This window comes from Silene latifolia, chromosome Y (assembly GCF_048544455.1).
Source record: "Silene latifolia isolate original U9 population chromosome Y, ASM4854445v1, whole genome shotgun sequence".
Lineage (NCBI taxonomy): Eukaryota > Viridiplantae > Streptophyta > Magnoliopsida > Caryophyllales > Caryophyllaceae > Silene > Silene latifolia.
In genome coordinates, this window is record NC_133538.1 from 104,895,523 (window position 1) to 104,906,758 (window position 11,236).

Sequence of the window (11,236 nt, forward strand, 5' to 3'; positions counted from 1 at the left end):
CCATTTTGTAGAAATGAACGCGAAAGTAGTGGAATCGTACTCTTTTTCGTCCTTTTTGCATGCATTTAGAGGAGACGGGATTTTTCCAGAGTGAGATACTACGTTTGGAAGCGTCATGGCACGGATTACGAGGCATTTAGGCGAGGACTCGAGCTGATTTGAAGTCAAAGTACTCAATCGAGAAGTTTCACCACTCGATCGAGTGGTTTTCACGTCCCAGGGTAGTCGATCGAGTGGTTTTCCACTCGATCCTTAGCTTGCAAAAAGACCAGTTACTCGATCGAGTAACTTTCTACTCGATCGAGTAGATTTGCTGAGGTGTTTGCTCGATCGAGTGGTTTCGCTGATTATGGGCTTTAATTAGCCCGTGTTATGTTTTAATTCCGCAAAACTTATTTACTCTTCCTATTTAAACCTACATTAGTTAGGTTATTAGTATGAGATTTACTGACTACTTAGTTTTTATCAAACTTTAATGCGTAAACCATTCTTCTTCACTGTAACCTTGGTCTAGGGATTGATTTTGCTCGGATTTTGTTCTTTACGCCGGAATTTGTTTGATTGTAATTCCTTTCTCTTCTCTTTATAATAATTAATCTTTTGTTCGCTTTAATTCTTCATTTCATTGCATTTATTCTTTTGCCCTAATTATCTTTTATGCTTTTTAATTGTTATTTCATTATGTTTACTGCTGGAATATTATCTGCTGTTAGTTTAATTAGCGACATGAGTAGCTAAACCCCGTTCATGTTGGGATTAGGGGATCTGCGATAGGAAAGTGACGATGTAGTAGATGAAACAGATGAATTAATTACAAGACTCTGTCACCATAGCAATTTAATTGTATTTATTCGACTTAGTTGAGTGCATAATTCTGAGTTAACCTTTAATCTGGCTAAAATTAATCCTAGATCGAAAGATTGGACTAAATAGGCATGCTATGAAAAGTAGACTACCCTGACGAATATGAAAGTTAAGTTAGTGGTATTTTAGGATAGAAAGTGGACCGAAAGGACCTTTCAACATCCGTCTTACATTAATTCGTCTGAGTCATTTACAGCTGAGTCACTGGACTACCATAGTGAACCGAAATCCTGACATGTCCCTCTCTATCTAATAGTTTTATCCTTATTTCTCTGCTTTTATTGCTCTTGCCTTTATTTAGTTTAGACAACAAATCAAACAACCCCCCCCCCCCCATTTGTGACCAAATAGACGGACTACTACAAATATCTTGCCTTCCTGTGGAGATCGACCTGACTTCCCTAGCTATATAGTTAGTTTAGTTAGTTTACTTTTGACAGGTACACGACAGACGTGTCAAATTTTGGCGCCGTTGCCGGGTAGGCAATTGCCCTATTTGTTTTCGTTCCGTTTATTTTATCCGTCTCAGGGAATTTTTATTCCTTGAGGCCGTTCTTATTATTTTCTTTCAGTGTTGTTTATGACCAGGTCAGATAAGTTTGAATTAGTTTCAGCTGATTCAGAGCCAGAGAGATTATTCAGACATAGACTCCGTCTGCAAAGGAAATCACGAAAGGAAGACTTGAGTACTTTCGAGCCAGAGCTACATCACTCTCTTTTCGAAGACAGTCCGATTTTTACAGTAAAGATTGATGCGTGTCTTTTATATGATGTTTTACTTCCCATTTTACACGCATTTCAGAGCTCATTCATGTAGTTTATGCTACATTTCTCCCTATTTCCGTCTACTTCCGTATTTTTGTACATTATTGCAGAAATGTGAAGAATCCAGCGGAAATCGAGCTAAATCCATCCCCGAGTATCTTGCATTACATTTGACGTGAAGTATTTGCTTAAGGAACGAGCTTGGTGCGCAATTTAAGGCCCAAAAGACAAATCCACGAGATTATAGAAGTCAAGTAGCAGCTCAAGCGGTCGATCGACCACTACCATCAGTCGATCGACCAACCATCGGTTCCGTAGCCACTTTGTTCATTGCTATTCATCGATCGATCGCCGTTCTCGATCGATCGACCAAACGCTATTCCGCATTTGAGAATTAAAAGACCGTGAATCTTGAAGCCCAAAGTTATGCTAGGTTTAGGAAATAAAGTTACGTTAGTTGCTATATAACGTAACCTAGAAACATCCAGTTTGATTCATCAAGTTTTTACATTAAGTTTTACATATAATTCTTTAGAAATAATTAGGGTTTGGGAAACTATTTCGCATGGGATTTTCGTCGTGATTTCAATCATTCCGTTACGATCCTTCTGCAATTTCGGTATTCACTTGTTCTATTTTCAGTTCATCTTTATTGCATTGATAGTATAGGAATTGTTAGTTAGTCTCCCGAAACCGATTTATCTTTATTGTTAATTGTTTGTTCATTCGTTTTAAGCATGAAACTTTCTGCCTATTTCGTTAATTTCATTGTTGTTATCAACGTTAGTATGAGTAGCTAAATCAATTGTGCTAGGATGTAGGCAAATTATAGCGTAGGCGGCGTAGTATTGTTTTGGACTGAATTCGCGTGTCAGTCGATCGACCGCCATACCTGGTCGATCGACTGACCACGTGAGGTTACCTTTCGTTTTAATTGATTTTAATGTTGTATTTAACGAATCGAATGCATGCGACCAGTTAGATGCTTAATTTATAACTGACCCATTAGATCGAAAGATAGGGACATTTATTAGACCACCAATTAAAATGACTAAACTGTGCTGAGATCGAAAGATAGGTATAGTTTAGATCGTTAGTCACTTTTCAGGACGAGAGTTAGTATTAGTGATATTAGGGACTTATAGCGAGATTGAAAGATGCTATCTGTTAAGAGTGGACCGAGAGGATCTCTTGTTTTCCCGCCTCACTTGTGTTTGATTCAGACCGACTTAGTATCTTTGCCGCCGTCAGTAATGAACCGACCATCCTAGTACCCCTTCTTTATCTGTTTAATCCGTCTTTTTAGTTTATTGTCTTTATTTATTCTTAGCTATAGACCAATTCAACTCAACCCATACACTCGTTACCTTAGACTAGAATTAGACAGCTAGAAATTACGTCTGCCTCCTTGTGGTTCGACCCTGTTACCACTAGCCTAGGTTAGTCTTAATAGGAAATTATAAATCTTATTTTTGGTACTCACAACGACGGGTATCAAATTTTGGCGCCCGTTCTTAGGGGAGGCAATAGTTCTAATTTTTAGTTGTTTTAATTTAGTCTTTCTCAGTTTAAGGGACATCCGTTCCTTAAACTTTTCTTATATTCTTTTTGTAGTTTCCTCTTATGCGCAGGTCACAGGGTGGTGAACTAGTACCATTCAACCCTGAGATTGAGAAATCTTTGCGCGAGTTGAGACGATCACAAAGGGTATTACCGACAGAGGAAGAGCTGAGTACTCTGTCAAGCTATTACGAGAACGAGCTGTTCGAGGAAGACCCACATTCTTCACCCGTTTCCACTTCTTCACCGAGACAGGTTCTCCCGAAATTCCAGTCATGGCCGAGGAAGCGAGTATAGCTAGTCATTCTGAGCCGACAAATTTGCAAATTTATATAAGGGTTCGAATTACCGGGAGATGACAGAAGTTCGAACCAAAGCCTTCATACATTAATATGGTTGAGAGAAACTAGTTCGGGAGCTGCGAAATGAAGATGCAGCTAAGCATATGGAGACATTTATTGACTACTCATTTGTTCCATACCCCCACCAGCCGGCGTGACCCAAGACCAGATCAAGGAGACTATGTTTATCTTCTCCCTTCGTGATGCTGCAAGGGAGTGGTATAGAGATCTGGACCGAGCCGTTCATGGGATCACCGATTGGAATTCATTGGCTTTAGCTTTCTACAAGAAATATTTTTCTGCCTCAAAGACCAATGCAATTAGAGCTCAAATCACGAGCTTTAAACAAGGGCCGGACAAGAACTTCCACGAAGCATGGGTCCATTTTAAGAAGTTGGTGCGAACCATACCGCACCATGGGTTCGAAAAATGGAGCTTGTGCAATCAGTTCTATAATGGGCTGTATGACGATCAGAGGGCTATTTTGGATGCTGCAGCCAGTGGCCGATTTGCTGAGAATTTGGGAGAAACCAAGGGGTGGAAGATCATTGATGATCTAGCCACCCACAAGGCTGAGTATGGGAATTCCAGAGGGAATCAAAGAAGGAGTGCCGAATCTCCTTCTGTAGCTGCACTTGAAGCTCTCACTACGAGATTTGACAAGTATGAACTGGGAGGAGCTTCAAAGGGAGGTATTTACCAAGTAAATGTTGTGTCAGACGGTCCTTTTATCTGTGAAAGGTGCGGAGCTGAGGGACACGTTTCGAAGAATTGTCCTAGTCCCTTTGAGTCTTGTGCTGCCTTTCAATATTATAGGCAGACAAACACCTACTATGAGCCTAATGTTCATCCCAACCTGAGGTGAAGTAGCCATAATGTCCTAAATCCAACCCCACCTCCGCAGCAGCAACCCTATGTGCCCCCTCATCAAAAGCAACAACAATATCAAAAACCTCCTTATGTGCCGCAACAGCAACAACAATCCCATGGTTCTGATTCTGCTGAGTTCAAGAACTTGTTGCTGAAGGAGTCCCAAGCAAGAGAGGCCGGGATGAAGCTTCTAGAGAGCCAAATTGCTCAATTGGCTAGTAAGAGTACCACTCGAGCTCCGGGACACTTACCGACTCAAACCGACCAAAAGAAGACCCTAAACGCCATCACGTTGAGGAGTGGGTCCACCCTGGAGGGGCCTGCCATGGTCGAGGACGCTGTTGAAAAGAATGAGGCGGATCTGAGTCAAAAGAAAGCTGTAACGAATAATTCAAAGAAAAAGGCGTCTACCAGGTATATCGGCCGATCGATCGATATACTGTGTCGATCGATCGATACGCGGTTACTGAGAGCTTCTGAATCAGACACCTCGGTCGATCGACTGTGGATAGTAGTCGATCGACCAAGATCACTGCTGATAGCGAGATTTTTCGTCCTCCGATGCCCGATAACTTGAGGGACCATTTGTTTCGGGGCACGACAACTCCGAAAGTGTTAGGGCCAGACTCGAGTGCTGATGGGTCCGTCCCAATTCCCAGAAGTTCGATCCGTTCACGGTTAATGGCTCACATTTGAGACGGTCCGAGGAGGGTTCGAGCTTCAACAAGGAGAAAGAAGTGGAATTCCAGCCTAAGTCCACGGATGCCGGCATACGCAACTTAGAGGAGAGGGCTAAGGTACTTCTTACAGCCCCATATCCGGAGAGACTAGTGCCGACAAAGGAACAGGTATCTTTCAGTAAGTTTGAAAAAGTTATTCGTAGCTTGAATGTACAAGTACCCTTCCTTGAGTTAGTTAATCAAGTGCCAGCCTACACTAAATTCATGAAACAACTCTTGTCTAAGAAAAAGTCACTTGAACATGTTCATACTGTCGCATTAACTAAAGAGTCATGCTCTTACTTGTCTCACACTGCACCTCACAAGCTAGAGAACCCGGGTAGCTTTTCTGTTCCTTGCAATATAGGTACCTTCTCTATTGAGAAGGCATTATGTGACTTAGGAGCTAGTATAAGCGTCATGCCTTTGAGTCTAGATAGGAAGCTCAAATTGACTAGGTTCGCAGTGACAGATATGACAGTACAGATGGCTGAGCGATCTGCGGTCCAGCCAGTAGGAGTCTTGGAGGACATCCCTGTCCAAATAGGGAAGTTTTTCTTCCCCGTCGACTTCGTGGTACTTGACATGCCTGAGGATGCCCATATTCCCATTATTTTGGGTAGGCCATTTCTGCACACTATTTGGTGCGATCATAGATGTCGGTCTAGGTACCTTGACTTTCAAAGTAGGCAAGCATTCTATTGTTTTTGCCCAACCGCTAAGAAAAAGGACCCCATGTGGCTCGTGACTTGTAACACGGTTTACGACAAGAAATCGTACTTTGTGCTTCCTGATTTACCTATCTCTATTCCTGTTGTAACCCCTCCGCCCCAGACTGGGAGCAAATTGGAGGAAGATTTGTCTATTTCTGATAATGCAGGAGCTGGTTTGGGGAAGGAAGAGCTGCAGGTCACTCTAGCTGTAAAGAGGCCGATCATTCAAAGAGGAGGTCTTAGTTGCCTTAGATATGGTATTAATGAGGAAGTTGATGACGAACTAGTCAAGGCACGGAAGTCCGACTTGGACTTTGATGAGCAAGAAGAGGTCATTGACTGGGGAGATGATGAAAGTGTTGATCCGTTGAGCCATACGGACGTGGAAGCTAAGAAGGGTGCAGCTTCTAAGATAAGCACCGTTGAGGCTACCTCTAGTAGCCAGAAGCCGACGAAGTGGGCCATTCCGTGGCCGTTCTTGATCAACTACTAGTTGATCACATGTTTTCCAAACTTTTTATTTGCTTTTGTTAGACACTTTATATTGTTTTTGTGTGCGCGAAACTTCGAATTTTATTTTGCTTGCTTTGGATTTTATGCGTTTGAGACTTTATTCTGGGTTTTGCGCAATTTTGGGCGTGTATTATTGTGCACTTGCAGGTTTTTAGACCTCATTAGCTCAAGTAATTGAGCAAATACGAAGAAATAAGGAGTACATCAGTATTTTTAGTCGATCGACTGGCTACATTGGTCGATCGACTGAGTTGCACTTTCCAAGAGCTACTGTTCCTGACACATTGGTCGATCGACTGCCGTTCTTAGTCGATCGACCAAGAATGCTGCTGTACCTGTTCACGGCCTCTCCCCTGCTATGTTTGGTCGATATGCGGACTTAAGGGAGTTTTTTTTACTCCACTTTATTTTCCGTCCAATTATTTATTTCTTCTAATTTTCTCATTTGTGCACATATTTACTGCTTCAAAATTGTCTTCTCGATTTTATGCGTGGGTTTTATTTGTCTTTCAGGTACTTATTAGTAGCATCATCTGCACAAACCTCCTAGCTCACGTTGGTTTGGGGAGGTTTCCTTTGCTGCGTTTAAAGTCTTGTAAGTTCCCGATTTCCACTTCATGTCATTTGTATTTATTTTCCCGCAAATTCCCATTTTTCTTTTCTTCATTACATGATTTTGCACAATGGGGACATTGTGCGATTTGGTTTGGGGAAGGGTTTTGCGTCGCATATCATTTGCTTGCATTCACGTTTACATTTTGTTTTGCATTGTTTATTTCATTCTCATATACAAAAAAATTCAAAAAAATTGAAAAATTTCAAAAATTTCCATAAAATGCACGTTTATTTTAGCATATAGGTCGAGTCGGAACGGTAGTATTTCAAGGATGATATTGCATTTTGCACCTGTTTTGCCTGAGCCTTGCTTGATTAACATGTTATTAGTAGAATCATATAAGTGCATATCTACGAGTTTTCGTTAATTATTTGCTGGACTTGAGACTTGACTTTGAAAATTGGCAATCTACATCATATTTCTGAGATTTAGAGCCTATAACTGGTGACATCTATGACCAGTTTATTTAGGAATGTGAGTAGTACTCCTTATGAGGCATGTCACATAAATGTGCATAAATATGAACTTAATCTGCTTAATACCTGTACGCATTCGGTCTGTGGTTAGTTGACACATGTGGTAGAGGTTTCCCCTTATTCGTTTTGCCCATGAACCCCACACTGCCAAAAACAGCCTTTTTGTCCCATTACTACATCCTACATTTAGCCTGCCCTTGTCAAGCTAGTAGTCTGTGTTCTTGGGATTGTTACTTAGTTTTTGGTAGCATATGCTCATGTTTGAGATATTGTTGGAAAGATGGAAAGGAGGAAAGAAAGAAATAAAAAAGAAAAAAAAAGATGAAAAAATGATTCGAAAAAAAAAAGAGTTTTGTACTGTTCATGCGGTCAATCGACTGCCAATTCAGGTCGATCGACTGAGGTTCGAGAAAAAGAGAAAGAATCAATTCGCATAATTCAAAATCCTTATCTTTTGGCGATTTTTGCTCCCATGTATTATTCATATTTTATGGGGAGTTAGTTGATTACTTTTATACCTGGAGATTGTGAGATTTGTGCTTGCTATAGCACCGTTTCATTTGTTTTTGAGCAAGAAGTTGGATGTTGCCATATGGTTCCGTTTCGGTACTAGCTTGATCACCTGTACCTCCACTTTTCCATAAATGTTTTGCCTCTTCTTACCCATACCTCACATATCCACATTTATACCTCGGCATGTGTCATGGTCTCTTGTTGGTTGGAATGCGTATGTACGGTTGTAGAGATTGCTTTCATATTAGACTGCAGGCATGTTCTTATAGGTCGTAGTTAGATGAGAGTCTTTAAAAAACCAATTCTTTCTATCCTCTTATATATTCACCTGTGCTTATGAGTGATTTGAGCGACCCGTGAGAGTCCAACTTAATAAGTCTCTACAGTTGACGGTTCAACATGTTTTTAACGACTCCATAACTCGTTTGCATGATTCATTTGCTAATTGATAGTTGGTTAGTGCATTAAATTGGTTTAGGCTTTACATGTTGTAATTCGCTCTGAGATTGAACTCGTTCCATTAGGTCATTAGATTGAGTCTAGTTCTTGCTTGGGGACAAGAAAGGGTTTGGTTTGGGGAAGTTTGATGCGTGTCTTTTATATGATGTTTTACATCCCATTTTACACGCATTTCAGAGCTCATTCATGTAGTTTATGCTACATTTCTCCCTATTTCCGTCTATTTCCGTATTTTTGTACATTATTGCAGAAATGTGAAGAATCCAGCGGAAATCGAGCTAAATCCTTTCCCCGAGTATCTTGCATTACATTTGACGTGAAGTATTCGCTTAAGGAACGAGCTTGGTGCGCAATTCAAGGCCCAAAAGATCGACCACTACCATCAGTCGATCGACCAACCATCGGGTTCCAGAAGCCACTGTTCATTGCTATTCAGTCGATCGACTGCCGTTCTCAGTCGATCGACCAAACTGCTATTCCAGACGAGAATTAAAAGACCGTGAATCTTGAAGCCTAAAGTTATGTTAGGTTTAGGAAATAAAGTTATGTTAGTTGCTATATAACGTAACCTAGAAACATCCAGTTTGATTCATCAAGTTTTTACATTAAGTTTTACATATAATTCTTTAGAAATAATTAGGGTTTGGGAAACTATTTCGCATTGGATTTTCGTCGTGATTTCAATCATTCCGTTACGATCCTTCTGCAATTTCGGTATTCACTTGCTCTATTTTCAGTTCATCTTTATTGCATTGATAGTATAGGAATTGTTAGTTAGTCTCCCTAACCCGATTTATCTTTATTGTTAATTGTTTGTTCATTCGTTTTAAGCATGAAACTTTCTGCCTATTTTGTTAATTTCATTGTTGTTATCAACGTTAGTATGAGTAGCTAAATCAATTGTGCTAGGATGTAGGCGAATTATAGCGTAGGCGGCGTAGTATTGTTTTGGACTGAATTCGCATGTCAGTCGATCGACCGCCATACCTGGTCGATCGACTGACCATGTGAGGTTACCTTTCGTTTTAATTGATTTTAATGTTGTATTTAAAGAATCAAATGCATGCGACCAGTTAGATGCTTAATTTATAACTGACCCATTAGATCGAAAGATAGGGACAGTTGTTAGACCACCAATTAAAATGACTAAACTGTGCTGAGATCGAAAGATAGGTATAGTTTAGACCGTTAGTCACTTTTCAGGACGAGAGTCAGTATTAGTGATATTAGGGACTTATAGCGAGATCGAAAGATGCTATCTGTTAAGAGTGGACCGAGAGGATCTCTTGTTTTCCAGCCTCACTTGTGTTTGATTCAGACCGACTTAGTATGCTGCCGCCGAAGCTGTAATGAACCGACCATCCTAGTACCCCTTTTTTATCTGTTTAATCCGTCTTTTTAGTTTATTGTCTTTATTTATTCTTAGCTATAGACTAATTCAACTCAACCCATACACTCGTTACCTTAGACTAGAATTAGACAGCTAGAAATTACGTCTGCCTCCTTGTGATTCGACCCTGTTACCACTAGCCTAGGTTAGTCTTAATAGGAAATTATAAATCTTATTTTTGGTACTCACAACGACGGGTATCAAAGATGGCTAAGCTTTCGAGTCATTCAGTGCCTAAAGCATCCTCTATTCCGAAGGGTTTCAATCTCCAGACTGATGATGGGAATACATTCGACATCCGTCCTTCTTATATCAATCTGGTGGAGAGGAATATCTATAGAGGTGTGGTAGGTGAGGATCCGAGTAAGCATATGGAGACCTTTGCCGGTTACAGTTCTACTATCCCCGCCACTAAGGGGGTAACTCAAGACAAGATTAAGGAAGTTCTATTTCCTTTCTCTTTAGCTGATTCAGCCAGGGAGTGGCTGACTGACTTGGACCGCACAACTGCTGAGGTTACAGATTGGGAGTCTCTTGCTCTTGCATTTTACAAGAGATAATTCCCTCCACAACGCACCAATCTGCTGAGGGCCAAGATTACTAGTTTCAGACAGGCTCCCGATGAAAGTTTCTATGAGGCATGGTCGCGATTCAAGAAGTTGGTGAGGTCTATCCCTCACCATGGTTTTGACCCATGGTTTCTAGCTAATCAGTTCTACAATGGGTTGTATGACGATCAAAGAGCCATACTTGATGAGGCATCCAGTGGAAGATTCCAGGAGAATACAGATGACGATAAGGGATGGTCTCTTATTGAAGAGACGGCTAGTCACTGTGCTGAGTATGGTAACCCGAGGGATGGGATTAGAACAGTTCATGCGGTTGATAAGCAGGTTTTGGCTTAGCTGGAGACCATAAATTCTAGATTTGACAAGTTGGAGTTACAAGCTGCTGGGGAGACTCAGACGGTCCATGTTCTTAGTAGAGGAGAGACCGTTTCATGTTAAAGATGTGGGAGTAATGACGGCCACACTGCTGTTGGCTGTCTTGTAGAGAAGGAACAAGTCCTTGCCTTTCAGCAATATAGGCAAGGGGGAGGTTCCTATTACAATAATCAAGGGGCAGTCCACCCCAATTTGAGGTGGACTAGTCAAAATGTGCTTAATCCTACACCTCCTCCGCACCAGCAGCAGCCTTATGTTCCTCCACATAAGAATCAACAAGGCTTCCAGAAACCTCCTTCCTTTGCTCCTCCTAACCATGGTGCATCATCTTCCGGTGGGGTGAGCGAAATTGGTGAGCTTAAGTCTATGTTGCAAGTTTTTATAAAGCAATTTCAGCTGAGTGATCAACAGAAAGATGCGTCCATAAAGGCACTTGAAACTCAAATTGCCCAACTAGCCATGAATCAATCCTCAAGAAAGCAGGGTCAATTAC

General features: G+C 41.1%; 1 non-coding gene across 1 annotated transcript; it reads right to left on the bottom strand.

Moving 5' to 3' along the window:
- Positions 1-10,380: 10,380 nt before the first annotated feature.
- LOC141635540 (small nucleolar RNA R71) lies at positions 10,381-10,487 on the bottom strand. The gene has a single exon (XR_012540220.1). It is a non-coding gene; the product is annotated as a small nucleolar RNA R71 (small nucleolar RNA).
- Between the last annotated feature and the right edge of the window lie 749 nt (positions 10,488-11,236).